Here is a 15471-nt window from a genome sequence, read left to right on the forward strand (position 1 = left end):
TTAGACAAGATTAATCGTATTTCCTGTTATAAACTCAACCATTTGTTTATCTTAGCTGAATTATGCATTCGTTGTGTACAGATAAACTCGCCAACATTCTTTCCTTATGCTTCACGGTCCTCCCGGAAAAGAACTACAGGTGATTTCCACCAGGCAGCTCCTGAATCAGAAGCGGAGCCAGTCAGAATCAAGAAGAGAGGAGCCAGTCAACCTCAAGAAGAAAGGAGCCAGTCAGAATAAAGAAGAGAGGAGCCAGTCAGAATCAAGAAGAGAGGAGCCAGTCAGAATCAAGAAGAGAGGAGCAGAAGAGAGGAGCCAGTCAGAATCAAGAAGAGAGGAGCCAGTCAGAATGAAGACCAGATGATCCCGTCAGAATCAAGAAGAAATTTGCCAATCGCAGACAAGATCCTATGTGTGCTCTCAGCACGCTGCCGTGAGTCAATAGTGATACCATGCCTTACCCGTGTTTCCTGCTGTAACTGCAGCCTTCTTTGGCTGGATGTGAAGCCACGCTTTGCCACTGGTGAGTTTATGCGTGTGCTGGATGCTGGATTTGAAGCAAACTTCGCACTGTATTTCTTTAGCACGTGGAGCGTTGACATTAATAGCGTTAGAACAGTGCACCGAGAAGAACTTATTAAAAGTGATAGCGTTGTACATCTGGTAGTCTGAATTCACATATTTGAAAGTGCTTTCATACTTAATTGGTATCGAACAGTCTGTATTTTAAATATCTTATAGTGTTAATAAACCTCCAGCACAGATCTTTGTATGGCCAGCATTTTTGAGCAGATTATAAGCGGCAAAATAAATGGTAGTTAATGCAGATCTTGGGAGATATCTGTGTTTTGTCCGATCACAGTACTGACTCATAAAGTAGCATAGATGATTAATGTGCCTGCTGCAAAGCAGATCGTGCAACGTACAAATCCCATCTTATAAGTTGCAATCCTTCGAATATGGCACAGTGATACATTTAAACACAGGTGTTCAAGTAATCGTGTACCTGAGTAACTGTGTGCACAGCTGTGTGTATGTAAACAATTTAAAATAACACTTGTACATTTTTATAACACAAATCAATAACAAATAATCATTCATCCATTTGTTTTTCCATTCTTTTCGGATTACACATATATTTATATACATAAAAAATCTTGTGAAATTTTCCATTAACACACTTCTTCAAAGCGTACAGTCAAAAAACCATAAAACAAACGAATTATGCAGATGAATGTTGTTTTAACATGACTCCATCGTTATCCGTGTATTGCCCTATGTATTTCGGGACACAAGGGTCCCTTCCTCAGGGGCCTCTGAATAAATAAATAACGAAAGAATCATTATTTAAGGACAATACCTATAACTTGCATCGCCCAAAATAACGGACACCACACATGTAACTCAATAGCAGAAAAGGCCACTTTATTGGACGAGGTAACTCATATTACTTCAGGCAACTTAATTTCCTAGAACAATTTTGCAATTTGGGCCAAAACCATTTTATTATCACTATGCCTAACAAAATGTACATTTTCCAAGCAAAACCAATGTTTACTTTTGCATTTCCATATTTTGTTTTCAATCCTTTTTCTTCCCTTTTCTTTAACAACTTACCAATAACGAGGGTTGGGTAAAATCCGCTCCATATTTACCCTCCCCCATCTTGCCTACACGTGCCTGAGCGAGTGCCTGTCCAACTGTGGTGAGACACACCTCCCCAAACCCAACCCGCATGGTCCCCTCATGTATGTATGTGTGTATATATATATATATTCCAAATGTACTTTGCCATGCAAATGACGACACCCACACAACGTATGATTCATCCTTGTTTATTCGGGAGGCAGCAGCGGACTCAGAGAGCATCCCACAGCGTAGTAAAGCGCCTCTTGCCTACGCGTTTCGAGAGCTTGTCCCTTCTTCATGGCATGGCGTTAGTGGGAAGGCAAAAGCGTGCACATGATTTCACAGGTGATATAGTTTTTCTTAGTCCCGCCTTAGTGGGCGTGTTAATGCAAAGCACCCTGGTTCGTGTAGTCCTGGGCAATGGTAACAGTCCATAGTGGGTGCTGCTTTGCTTAATCCCTTTGTAGTTCTTACCCAGTGGGTCGCTGGCGATCCTCTTTTGCTTCCGCTGCTTTAGTGATGCCCCGATCGAAAAGGCACGTTGTTCCGCAAATTGTGTCGACTTGCAACTTGCTCTCTGAGTCCGCTGCTGCCTCCCGAATAAATAAGGATGAATCATACGTTGTGTGGGTGTCGTCATTTGCATGGCAAAGTACATTTGGAATATATATATATATATATATATATATATATATATATATATATTTTTTTTTTGGAGGGTGGGGGAGAAAACAAACTTCCCACACCTAACTGCTTCTAAAACGACGCTGCGCCACTCCACGCTTGCGCCCCTGACCTCCTTATATAACCTACGCTGCACGCTACGCCTACGCCGCCTACCTCTCTCCGTGCCCGTACCATTTGGGCGAATGACCCCGGGGGGAGACCGCTCCGCTCTGCTCCCCCAGAGGCCCCCATCGCCCAAAATAACGGACACCACACATGTAACTCAATAGCAGAAAAGGCCACTTTATTGGACGAGGTAACTCATATTACTTCAGGCAACTTAATTTCCTAGAACAATTTCGCAATTTGGGCCAAAACCATTTTATTATCACTATGCCTAACAAACTGTACATTTTCCAAGCAAAACCAATGTTTACTTTTGCATTTCCATATTTTGTTTTCAATCCTTTTTCTTCCCTTTTCTTTAACAACTTACCAATAACGAGGGTTGGGTAACATCCGCTCCAAATTTACCCTCCCCATCTTGCCACCCCAGGAAAACCGAAGAGTTTTCCTGGACCCCACCTTCTCAGAGAAACAGACCCCACTTTTTTTTTTTTTTTTTTTTATTTAAACATTGCCCCATAAATTCACTGCTAACTCCGTGGCCAAACAATCTCTTACTTCAAGTAAATAATGCGCAAGGCCCAATTGTGAGAGGTGTACCCCGGCCGAACGAAACAAGTGACCATCCTTGCCTATATTGTCTGAGTGGCTAACATACTTTATGTCCATAGCACTGCAGAATGTTTTCATTGCGCGATTCACCTTTTTTCGGGCTTTGTCCACTGCAGCTTCGTTTCTTGCATTCCTCCAACGCCGCCTGTAAATAAACTCAGTCCATGCAAGTCGTGTACCAAGCCAATTGTTCTTCAAAACAGTTAAATCGAGCTGCATTCGCTTTATTAATGACAACCCAGAGAGCGATACGAGGTCATTTTCCCCTAGGTGCAGTATTAAAAACGCTGGAGACCCTCTAACACATTTCATGCGTGTAAGAGTAGGAAACCATTCATCCCACCTCATGCCTCCGCGTCCTTTCCATACCAGCTCGTGCCCACTGCTGGGTACTCCAAGATTCCTGCCGTAAAGCTGCTGCTCCGCAAATATAGCAGCCCACTTTATAAAGGAGTGGCCTACCAACCACACTTGCTGCTTGCCGGACAGGCCTCGAACATCACATATGTGGAAAAACATAATGAGCAACAGCCTACAAATGCACATTATTTACGAACATAACTGGTGCAGCAACTTGATCTCCACCTGCCTATACGTTTGATGGCGTCCCAACCCAATCCCAAACGGGCTGCTTCAGTTGCCGCCCCTATTCAAAACGAATGTGTCCCATAATCCCCGGGATGCTCCCCCACCCACAAAAGTGCCTTCCTCAACATGGCCAATACCTCTGACGCCGACAGCCTCTTCCCCGTCGAGTGTATGAAAATAAAACCTTTTCTCATCTGTACACAGGTTTGGAAAACTACCCATTCCTGTACTGGGCAACAATTACTGCTGCCACTGCCATGAAGGAAAATCCACACTCCCCTCCCCAACTGGTCAGTTTTTGATTTCCGTAGCCAAATTCTCACTCGATCACCCTCGTGGACCACTTCATCCCACCTCAAACCTCCCTGACCCTTCAAACCCAACCATTCGGATACCCTGAAAGCCCCAAAAAAGAGCCATATCATACAAATGCGGAATAACGCAACTTCTTGTTGTTTATAACAACATGCTGGGAGTGCCATCAAAATCTTTTGTAACAACAAAATTGTAATAGGGGCTCGGCCACTCTTTGCCCCAACCGACAATCTCCCCAACCCCTTTAACATGCGCTTAACTAAAATGCCAGCCACTGGGTCAAAACCCCAATATAACTGGCCAAAAAATGAAATGCCTGCTAACTTTCCCCCAATGGTGGACGGAGACCAACCTTTGTCCACTAAATCCAAAACAAAATCCAACACTACAGGTACATTCACCTCATGTAACTTATTACTAGAAACCAACCGTACATAACTGGCAAAATCCGCCCATGCTCTTCGGTATGCGTTCCTTGTGGATGGCGCCACTGAGCTTTCAATCAGCTGAACTATTCTCCCACACCTAGATCCCAAATCTTGTCCGGAATAGGCGTTTTGCTGTCTGCTGCTCCCGGCGCCAATGTTCGAAAACGCTGCCAATCGAACCGGGACAGTGCATCAGCAATCACATTATTTGCACCAGGTATATATTTTGCCCTAAAAACTATATTTTGCCTTAAGCAAAGCAACATGAATGCACGCAGTAACTTCTACACCCGCACATCCCTGGCCTTTTGGTAGTTGATGAGATTGACCACTGCCATGTTATCCACATTAAAAAGGACAGACCTATTCTGAAACTCCTGCCCCCAAAGTGTCAACGCGACCAGTAAAGGAAAAAACTCCAAGAAAGTGATACTTCTTCCTTCACTCAACCACTGCACGGGCCAAGGTTCTGAACACCAACGCCCATCCCAAAAAATACCAAAACCTTTCGATCCAGCCGCATCCAAATAGATCTGAATCTGCCACTGATATTGATCGTCAATGAATTGCAGAGGGACACCATTGAAGTCGTCCAAAAAAGACAGCCAAATCTGTAAATCCTTTTTGACCAATCTGGACAACCTCACTCTATGGTGGGGCAGCCACGCCCCCGACAATGCCATACCTAAAGCCCTAGAAAAGGTCCTGCCCGCCCGCACCACTCTACAAGCGAAGTTCAGGTATCCCAACAACCTCTGGCTTTGCCGGAGCTCGAGCTTATTATGCTCCAGGGCACTGGCCACGCAAGCGCGTATCTCACCCAACTTATCCGCTGGTAATCTAGCAATCATGTCCGTCGTGTCAATCTCTATCCCCAAAAAAGTGAGCCTGGTCACTGGCCCTACGGTCTTATCCTGTGCTAAGGGCACTCCAAAATAATCCGCCATACTCTGAAATCTGTCCAGTGTTTGCTGACAGTCCTGTGTACCAGCACGTCCCATAAACAAAGTCGTCCAAATAATGGCATGCCACACCTCCTACTGCACTTGAAGAAAGTACCCAATGCAAAAAAGTACTAAACTGTTCAAAAAGTGCACACGACACCGCACATCCCATAGGGAGTACTTTGTCAACATAATAGCATCCATCAAAACACATCCCAAATAGTTCAAAATCTGTCGGATGGATTGGCAAAAGTCTGAAAGCGGACTTAATGTCACACTTTGCTAACTCTGTCCGCTCCCCCAAGGAATGAACCATGTGTAATGCCTTGTCAACCGACGTGTATGTGACCGCAGTATCCTGCGTCTCGATGTAATCATTAATAGATTGTCCTTCTGGCCAGGATAAGTGCTGTATCATACGATATTCCCCCTTTGCCTTTTTGGGAATGATACCTAATGGTGAAACAATGAGGTTCTCCAAAGGACAGAATTCAAACGGGCCCGCTACTCTGCCCAGCTCCACTTCCTCTGCCAACTTCTGACCCAGAATGTCATGAAACTCTTCTGCTGATCTTAAGTTATCTGCCCAACGCCGCCTACGTGGCCCTTGGTAGCTGATCTTAAAGCCTTCCAAAAAACCCCAATAAAGTTTAGCTGCCGCCCTTCGGTCTGGATATTCGTTTAACCATGGAACTAAGTGTTCCAAACTAATTGGGGTAGGCGCCTTTTGGAACCAATGGGACAAGTGCTCCCCTACCTCTAGCTGACAACCTGTGCTTCTGGCCCCCTGAGCCCGCCACCGTACTGAAACACTGGGCGACTGTATGCTTTCCCCCACATTGTGAGCATTCGTGGCGAAACCTACACAATTGCCTGGAACAAAAGCCTCTATTAAAGTTCCAACAGGCCCCGAACCCTGCTGCCTGCCCTCTACCAACCATTCCCGCCCCTTGAAGGGCGGGACGCCCAAGAAAAAGCCGATAAGCCACCGGTAACCCACTTGCAGTATGTGTCATTGTGGGAGGATTAGAAGATGACATCCATTGGAGCCATAATTCAGAATCTATTTCACCCCAAGGTTTATCCACGCAAACACTCATCCGGGCTCTAAACTCCTCATCGTAATTTAACCAGGAGTACCCTCCAAAATTCATATGTGCTTTACGCACTACGTCCATATATTTTAACAACGATGCCGCCCTCTCAGGATAACGCTCCACATAAATGCTTGCAAAGATAAGGAACGCTGATGTCCAGTTATCCACGTTACGTGGTACTCTGGGACGCCGGGACAACTTCAATTCCTCCTCCTTGGATCCCTCCGGGGCCTGTACATCCCTATGTAATAGCCGAAATATATCCACAAAATCGTGGTTCCATATTTTTTGTTTTGTCTTACCTGCTAAATGGGACCCAAGGGGCATCGCCAAACCCATATAAGGAAGCCGAGTCTGCCTAGCCAAACTTACTTCTTTCCCTGCGGCACCAAACCTGTCTTCGTTCTTTTTCCCCCACCCCGGGACTCCCTGAGAGACCCCCACTACCCCTCCACAGGAACACGCCCTATTGGGAACGCCTTCCTGTTTTGACAGCTCCAGATTCTCCTGTCCTCCCACCCCCACAACCCCCAAACCCGGCTGAGCCCTTTTCATCCCCCAAACATCCCACCATTTCGCCCTACCTTTAGGTAGCTGTGCCGCTCTGTCCCGCAGTTCCGCTGGCATACTATGTTGCTGAATCTTCTTTCGCTGTTTCCCCGTCGCCTGCAAGTCCGCTCCAGACTGCTGCAACGAGGAAACAGAAAATGTTGCACCCCCCCCCCCCCCGTGCCCTTTTTGATCCAACTCTATCCTGGGCCATGTCTTTGACCGCATAGTCCACCTATGGACCCATATCTCCTACACTCATAAATACCTCCCTATCCTGTTCTCTCTCCTCTTGTTCAGCTTGCGCACTACCACTAGGGCGCGCACCATCCCCAACCCCCCCATCGTAACAACTCCAGTCAACAGGCGGCCCCCGCTCCAAGGGACAACTGTCAACGCCAAAGTCCGCACATGACCCGCTCCTCACTTCAACATGCCTACCGGAAGCCACTCCAGCTCCCTTCGCCGATGCCAATTGCACCCTCGACGCAGCCGTAGGCCTGGTTCCACCACTAAGCGACGTCTCTTCTGATCTGGATCGCCCCCAGACAGCCGTATGAAAGCTCACCGTGGGGTGACCTTCCGTGGCTGCCTCCAGCGGCTTTTGCGCAGGCATCTGTGAATGCGGCACCCATACCCACTGACCGTCCTCAGGACCCTCCCCATCTTCATCCTCGCATTGCATTAGACCCGGCCTCTGCCGTGCCTTAGGAAAAATATACTGCATGTCATAACGACTCATGCGGTCCTGGCCCTTATGACTCACTGCCAAAACCGAGGAGTCACCAACCGGGCTAAATAAGTCACTATCTTCACCATTATCGCCCTCACCACCTTCCCCCTCCAGCTCTAGGACCACCCCATCTAGTGGGTCCCTTTCAACATGACGGTCCACCTCCATAACCGGCCACTCTGCAGTGTGGCGGTCTGCCACCTGCCCACGCCAGGCTATCGCTACCGGCTCCATTGCCTCCTCAGAAACGCTCTGCCGACCACCAACGCCCCCTGGCACATCGTGCATCTCATCCTCCTCACTGTCAGATGAATAAGCCACCAAACTGGCACACACCTCTGGCCTCTTTATGAGAGGAGCCGGCTGGCACTCCACATATGTGCGCCGGGCAAAACCCTCGGTCAGTGCGTCCTCCTCCCCCAAGCCCCTCCGGCCTTGCTCCTCACCAAACTGTGCCGCCCTTGTGACAGCCACTGCCCTCTGCTCTGGGCCAAAACGCCTGTCATGCCTGGAGGCACTCCTGCCCCTTCCAGACTTATTTCTGGTCAGGGCGCGCCCCCTCACTATGACACTAGTAATCCTCCCAACATCTTTGACGTACGGGGCCTCTGCACGCACACTCAACCTCTTCGAGCGCATGCCCCTCCTCCCGCCCATTGCAGCAGGTCGCCTCCAAGCTGACCTTCCCACCCGGCGAACTGGCTCACCTAGACAAGCAGCCACGCTGACTTTACTCCCAATGACGCCTTGCGTGGTGTTCCCCTCGGCGCTATCAACGCGGAGCCCCCAGCGGCCGGAGCTGCACCTGACAGCCAGTCCTCCTTTCCCCGCCTCACGCAGCAGCTGAAGCGCTGCGTGTAACTCCGCCTCCGACGCCATGGGAAACGCAAAGGAAAACCGGCAAGTCGCGCGCTCCTTCACTGGCTAAAGTGCCTCAGAAAACAAACTTCCCACACCTAACTGCTTCTAAAACGACGCTGCGCCACTCCACGCTCGCGCCCCTGACCTCCTTATATAACCTACGCCTCGCGCTGCACGCTACGCCTACGCCGCCTACCTCTCTCCATGCCCGTACCATTTGGGCGAATGACCCCGGGGGGAGACCGCTCCGCTCTGCTCCCCCCGAGGCCCCCATTGCTACCAATATCTTGCTACACCACCGTGGTTCCTTAGTGTCACATTACTGCAGTCTCAATCAAATAAAGTCACAAAGTAATGAGTGCATTACATGCCATCAATTTCCAGTCCTAATGTGCAAGTTTTCCTGAAGAAACCCAAGGCCAAAATTCCCGTGCCCCATAGCCATCACAAGCCTCTATCGGCTATTTTGATTTTAATTATAAAGCACCAGTGGTTTAAACATGCTTACGTGAAACCGGATATAAAATTGCTCACTTATAAGACAGTCTCAAGGTTATCAAACCAACTAATTGAACGGTCGAAAATCTGTAAAGTATGTGAGCTAAATCAGTACACAAACACTCTTCTCAGAGTCAGCTGAGCTGCAGTCAGGGGTTCCGGGCTGGCGCATTCTGTGGCCGCAAACGCGACAGTACATGACGGGCGCCGCCGCAATCTCGTGAGCGGTGCGCGAGTCGGGGTACCACGCGGGTGGACGGCGTCCCCCCACTTATTTTACCGGGAGCTCGATAACTGGAGCAAATGGAGCCACACATTCACTCTTTGGCCTCTCTGGGGCGAGATCAGAGCTCATTGAGATCGCTGCTCACGCGCTGGCTTCTCTGATGCAATTGCATCTAAGGGGTGAGCGAGGGGAGGCAATGAGTCTGATGGTGCAAGCCACCTTTCGTGATGTCACTTCCTGTCGTGACATGAGCGTCCCCCCTCACTTCTGTTTTTTAGGTCTCGGCTAGCGTAGGCTGCGCAGACATGCGCAGTCTCGGTGGCGAGATTTAATGTTTTGGTTAGATTTCTCTAGTGGGCTTTAAGGCCCGCACCTCCTTTCCATTGGCTGGCGTCACCGTTTATGCAAAACGGTGGCTAGCCATTGGAAAGGAGCGTCTCGTGACGTACGCTTTTAGAGCCGTCCCAGTTGGACTGGCTGCCCCGACTTACTGCTGGCGTAAAAGGTTTTCTTATCTTTATGGGGCCAAACACATGGCCCCATAAAGATTAGAAACCAGTCATGCGAGTCCGTCCAACTGGGACGGCTCGCGAGCCAGTCCAACTGGGACGGCTCTAAAAGAGGAAAGAGCACCGGCCGTTACGGGAGAGCAGTCCACAGATGCGATGCCTCTTTAGTAAACCGGAGTACGAGGGTGTTCTGGCAACCTCGTTCCTACCCCCGCCCTTCCACGGACTATATCACAGCCGAAGGCCCAGGCAGCGGGCAGCTGTTCCCAAACTCTCCGCCAGTCTTAAAATGGCCGCTGTGCCGAGGACTTGCTGAGCAGTGTGCCCCCCTCAGCTGCTGCCTCCTTTCCAGCTTCCTACCCCACCCGCTGCTGCCGGAGCTGCCTTCCTTGGAAACCTAGCTCCGTATAGCGCTGCCTCGGAGCCTTGCACGGCGCTCCGGCGAGGGCTGGGCGGCAACGTTAGCATCGCGACTGTCAAACGGCGGCCCATCCTCCCCAGGCCCAACAGCAACGGCAGCAGCACCGGTGAGAGGTGAATGCGTTTCCCGCCACTATTGTCCTGCGGGTGTCTGTTCAGGCTCTTCTCACCCCACTCAGGGCACGGGCACTAAATGAGAGCCCTTTTTGCAAACAAAGGGGGGTTGACCAGTTTAATTTTCTTCTGTCATTGTTTCTGTTTAACGGGCAGTTTTATTATTATTTTTTCTCTTTTAATATTATTTCCCCCTCTGCCAGCAATGAAAAACAAAACCACCCATTCGATTCTGTTACAGATGAAACTTCCTCTCCCGAGTGACATCCTTTACTGGATGAGCATGAACTGTAACTGGTTTATGCCCAATTCCTTTTAATTAACGATGCATGTTTCAGAGGCCCAGCAAAGTATGATCATGTCTAGCGGTGCGTTTTAAAAACTGAATCGCTAGGAGAAATAAGCCCACAGGATAAATGTTTTAATGCGTTTTTATTTTGTTGGTAAGGGTTTTCCAAACAACAGACTTTGTTGTGTTGTTATACGGTGCATTTGGGCAAATGGTAGTTGTATTTGTAATGCTTTTTGTGCGTAAGATGATGCCTCCCTCTCCCATTCTGTAAATACGTGAATAATTTATATGTTGAATGGCTCCCGGTCTGCATGTGAAAATGGTGTCGTAGTCCTAGGAAACGCTGTCATCGCGAGCACCGAAACGCACATTAAGTATGCTGTTGTTGCTCTTATTCTATGGAGTGGACAGGGGCGCATTTATTCGAGAAGCTCACGTTTGACGGATTAGATGGCGATGAATGCACCTTGCCTGCTTATTGGATACTCTGTTGATTATTTTGTCTAGGGTTTTGTGCCACTATACGGTGCAGCTAAACTAGAGCAGGCTGCCTACAATGGCTTCCCGGCTGCCAACAATGGAACAAGCGCTTTCACTTTACAGCTGCTTGGGGAAGTTGCATACACCCGCAGCAAAAACAGAGCAGGCTGCCCAAAATGGCTTCTGCCCACTTCTGGCAACGATCAAGCGCTTTAGCTTTTAATTTCCAGACCCTCTTAGCAAGTGAGCTGGCGCCACTCCGCCCACTTTTAGAGCAGACCCTTTATTTTACAGCCAAGAGGTCTGGCTGCAGCTACGCAGAGCAGGGAAGATTCTTTGGTAAGTGCCCTTGCTGCTCTTGTTGACTTTCACAGTGCTTGTTTTTAAAAGCTCCTGTGCCCGAGTTTCAATTTAAACAGCTACAATAGGTACTTGAAGAAGTTGGATTAAAATAATGAAAACCTACATCTTTTACTTGTTTTAAACAATGCTTTACAGATATTGTCACAGTTAACCAGTGGGCAAAGTGGGGGGAAAAAAGTAGGGGCACTGTGGGCGGAGAATCAGAGGGCGGGAATAACCAGAGGATGGGGTCAGTGGGCGGAGTTAGAGGTGTGGCCAGGATGTGCAAAACATCCCAATCTTTAGTATTTGTTTGGGCTTTCACTGACCAGATACAGCTTATTATGTTATTTAATTCAACCAATGGATACACATGATTATTTAACGAGTAATATGGGTTATTGACATTAAAATAAATTCACAAAGTGGTATTTGTGTCTAATCACAGAATGTCCCAAATATGCTTAAAAGTCAGCAATATACACAGAGACAATCAATCATACGTGTGTAAATCACTGTATAGGAAATGTTACACAAGACAAAGGACTACAAGGTGTAGAAGTCACATGACAACCATATTAGTAGGCAGTTTAGTTTAATAGTGATTGATCTGGAGAAACACAAACTCAGAATTTAAAACTTAATACCATGATTGGGGGGGGGGGTCTCGTTAATAATCAGAATTGATTTCTATCCAAATTAATATTTTTTGCAACATTAGGATAATTAAAGGCTTCGGGGGGAAAAAACATAAAGCTCTAGTTTATACCTTGCAGTTTTTATGCAGTTCTTAGATGAAAGTTAATAGCTCACTGTTCTTTGTTAGGATTTTAACTTATAAACTGCAAGTAGCAAAAGGATCTTACTGACAAAAGCAGTAACCGACTGACCTATTTACAATATGTGCACTTTGTGATGGGCATGGTACATTTTCTTTGCAGCAGGCACATTAACCCTCTGCGCTATCTTTCCATGAGTCAAAACTTCCACTAGACAAAACTCCGATCTCGCTCTAGGAAGAAGTTTATTCACCGGAGTTATCATGACATTTTTATTATTGCCAAATTGCTGTAGGCCAGGAAGGCGGCAGCAAGTGCTTTTAAAACCATAATTTACAACGCCCCCACTCAAAGTCAGCACCCGTTGCAGTCACACCGGTCGCACCGCCCTGGAGCCAGCTCTTCTCAGGGGTCCTGTGACATCAGTGACAGAGTCACTGTTACTCTAAGGACTGCTACTTCGTAGGCCTTCCCACAAGACTGGAGGTGAACTTCAGTATGGATTGTGGTGGGCAACCCTTCAAGGTGAACCCACACTTGCCACTTCTAGGGTCCACCTGCTGGTGCTAAGACACCAGGGCTTTTCCGGTTTTGCTGGGCCTTCCAAGATCTAGCATGGGAATGTGCTCCCTCAGGAGGATGGTCTGGGGGACTGGTCATGAAGGCTGAACCTGGTTCCCTAGTTCTAAATTCGGCAGCTCTGCCCCCAGTGCTACATCCGCTCCCTCACTGAACACCATACTGCCCCACTGAGAGAAATTCACACTGCCTTCAACTACAATCCAATTTAACCTGCTATAAACCACTGGATGAGACTCAATTCAAATTACGCACTCGGCAAGAGCAATATGCTGCCTAAAGGAAAAAGTAACAACATCCTGGAAAAAGCAAACACTCATAGGGAATGAAAGATTAAATAAAGCATGTGAAATGTAAGCAGAAACAACATGGTGAACTCTTTTACAGTCATTATGCAGAAATCAACGAGTATATTTGCCTGAAAACTACAGGCCCAGAAAGGACCCATTTCAATGTCCATATGCTTAACGTAAGCAGTATGGTTTTAAAAAGACCACATTCGTGAACACAAAGCCGCCGTACGCATTTTGTTTTCCAATCCACCCATCAACCAGGTATTGCAGCACCTCCAGGTTTGGCGCACTTTCCCACCGGGGGAAACAGGGCTTCACTGGCAAACTCGGTAAAGTGAGGCTAATGTTTTTGGGGTTTGAATAAAGCCAATCTGGCCACTTTAAGAACACTCCGTTTTGCTTTATTTATTGATTTTTCATATTTTGAACCTTTTATTTCCGAGGCTGCACTTTGGAATAGAAAAATCTCAAAACAGCATTTCCAGCAAAAGTATTTTTCTTTTTTGCATCCATTTCACAGGGGAAACAAATGAACGACAGGAAGAAAGAGAGGGTGAGAACCATTTCTTGAGTCATGGTTTTCGGTAAGTGAGGAGGAGTTAGACAGAGAGGGAATAAGAGTAAGAAAGAGTGGGGGATGGGGGGAGGAGGGGCAGCTGCCAGCGACTGAGCAGAAGCGGACACCTTCCTTGTCTCGTCAGGGCAGGAAGCAAGGGACGGAGACCTTTTCCTTCCCTACTTCCCGCCCGTCCCCGAACAGCCACTAATGATGAGCCCCCTCTACAGGCCTTGGATATTTCTTACGTCCCGGGACGCATGTTCAAAATAAAAAAAGTAGGGGAACGGACTCTATAGAATTAAAGAAGTAGGGGCACGCCGTGCCCTGCCGTTCCCGCCCACTTCGACCACTGCAGTTAACAGATCAACAATCGTGTTTACTAATGCTTGTTTTTATTTTGTTAACCGAGCACACATCTCATAACTGCTCCGTCACAATTTGGCTTTATAAGAGTGTAATAAAGGTGCAGGCGGGCGGATGTGACACTTAGCTGAAGGTGCTGCTGACGATACGAAGAGAAAGCAAGTGACCTTTTGGGTAGTGGCAAAAACAGATTTCGGACAAAAAACATACCTTAATTCGGTCAAACACTGTTATACATACTGCGGGATTTTTTGTTGCAGGCGAACTTGAAGTCAATGTGTGTAAGGAAGAAGTGCTGCATTGTAGGGTGCACTACAAAAAACCGCGATTCGGTGGCTGCTGTAAAACACAATCAACACATCAATTGTGGTTTCATTGTTGCTTTTTGTGATTCAGTCAGCATGGCTGTTTAAAGAGAGGACTGAACACCTTGATACTTGCACATAAAACGCTAGTGCACACAAGGCATCCTGTGCCGCACAAAAGAAATGGTAATGTGCTGGGCAACTTGAAGTGGTTTTTGCAGTTGTAAAAGGGCTTAGTGTGGTTTATGTGGCTTCACGTGATATTATACAGAATACATGCTCAATGTGTGGGAAAGCATTATCAAAATAATTGTTGCTGAGTCAGTCAACACTGGCGCTTTTCATGAGCACCAGTAAATCTCTCTCACTCGCTCTCTCTTCCCCACACCCTTAGTGTTGCTTCTCCTAACCCGCATGTTCCTCCTTTTTCCTTGTTGTTCCTTCCCTCCACCTGTACGCTCTGTGTTGCTTTCCTCCAATCCTCGTGTTGCTTCTCTGGTCTTCCTGTCCTTCCTCATGCAGCTTTCGCCTATCTCATCTACCTTCACCTCTCTCCAGCCCTCCTGTGTTGCGTCCGTGTTTTCTCCATCCTCTCCCTCCCTGTTAGTTGTGCTCCACCCATTTGCTTCTGTTCCTCACTTTACTGGCTGACTAAAATATAAACACGTTTGCATGTTTTGTTTCTTTTTAGTTAGATTCAACGCGGTTTTGTAACTGAAAAGCACAAAAAGCGCAAGCATTAGTTTGCAGGTGCGCATGTGTTGTATGAGGGCCTACAAAATAACAGGCAGCCACATCACAGGCTTTTTTTCCTTTTTTGGTAACATTTCCCCACTCTGCATACCGTTGCTGAAAATCAGTGGCATAGCCAATAGATAAAGGTGAGAACTACTTTCTTTGCCAATGCTTGATTGTCAATGTCTATGCTTTCATGTACTTCCAGTGAGCGAAAAAAGAACAAGCATTAAAAATGCAATAGGTCTCGCCTTTTATTAAGTTAAAGCCATTTGCTTTGCTATACAATACCATTAGCAAAGCAAACGGCTTTAACTTAACCAAAGGCGAGACCTGTTACATTTTCAATGCTTGTTAGGACTTGTGCCCTGCTCGTGAGTCAGCCACCATGGTGGCCCGTGGAGTCTTCAGTGGTCGGACTTACATTCG

At 47.4% G+C, this 15471-nt stretch overlaps 1 protein-coding gene across 1 annotated transcript in view; it reads left to right on the forward strand.

Moving 5' to 3' along the window:
* The first annotated feature begins 368 nt into the window (after positions 1-368).
* DUSP12 (dual specificity phosphatase 12) overlaps positions 369-15471 on the forward strand; it is a 204736-nt gene continuing 189633 nt past the window's right edge. The window contains exon 1 of the mRNA XM_085602900.1: positions 369-523. The gene's annotated coding sequence lies outside the window, so the exon portion shown is untranslated. The remainder of the gene's footprint in view (positions 524-15471) is intronic.

Source organism: Triturus cristatus, chromosome 4_2, assembly GCF_964204655.1.
Source record: "Triturus cristatus chromosome 4_2, aTriCri1.1, whole genome shotgun sequence".
NCBI lineage: Eukaryota > Metazoa > Chordata > Amphibia > Caudata > Salamandridae > Triturus > Triturus cristatus.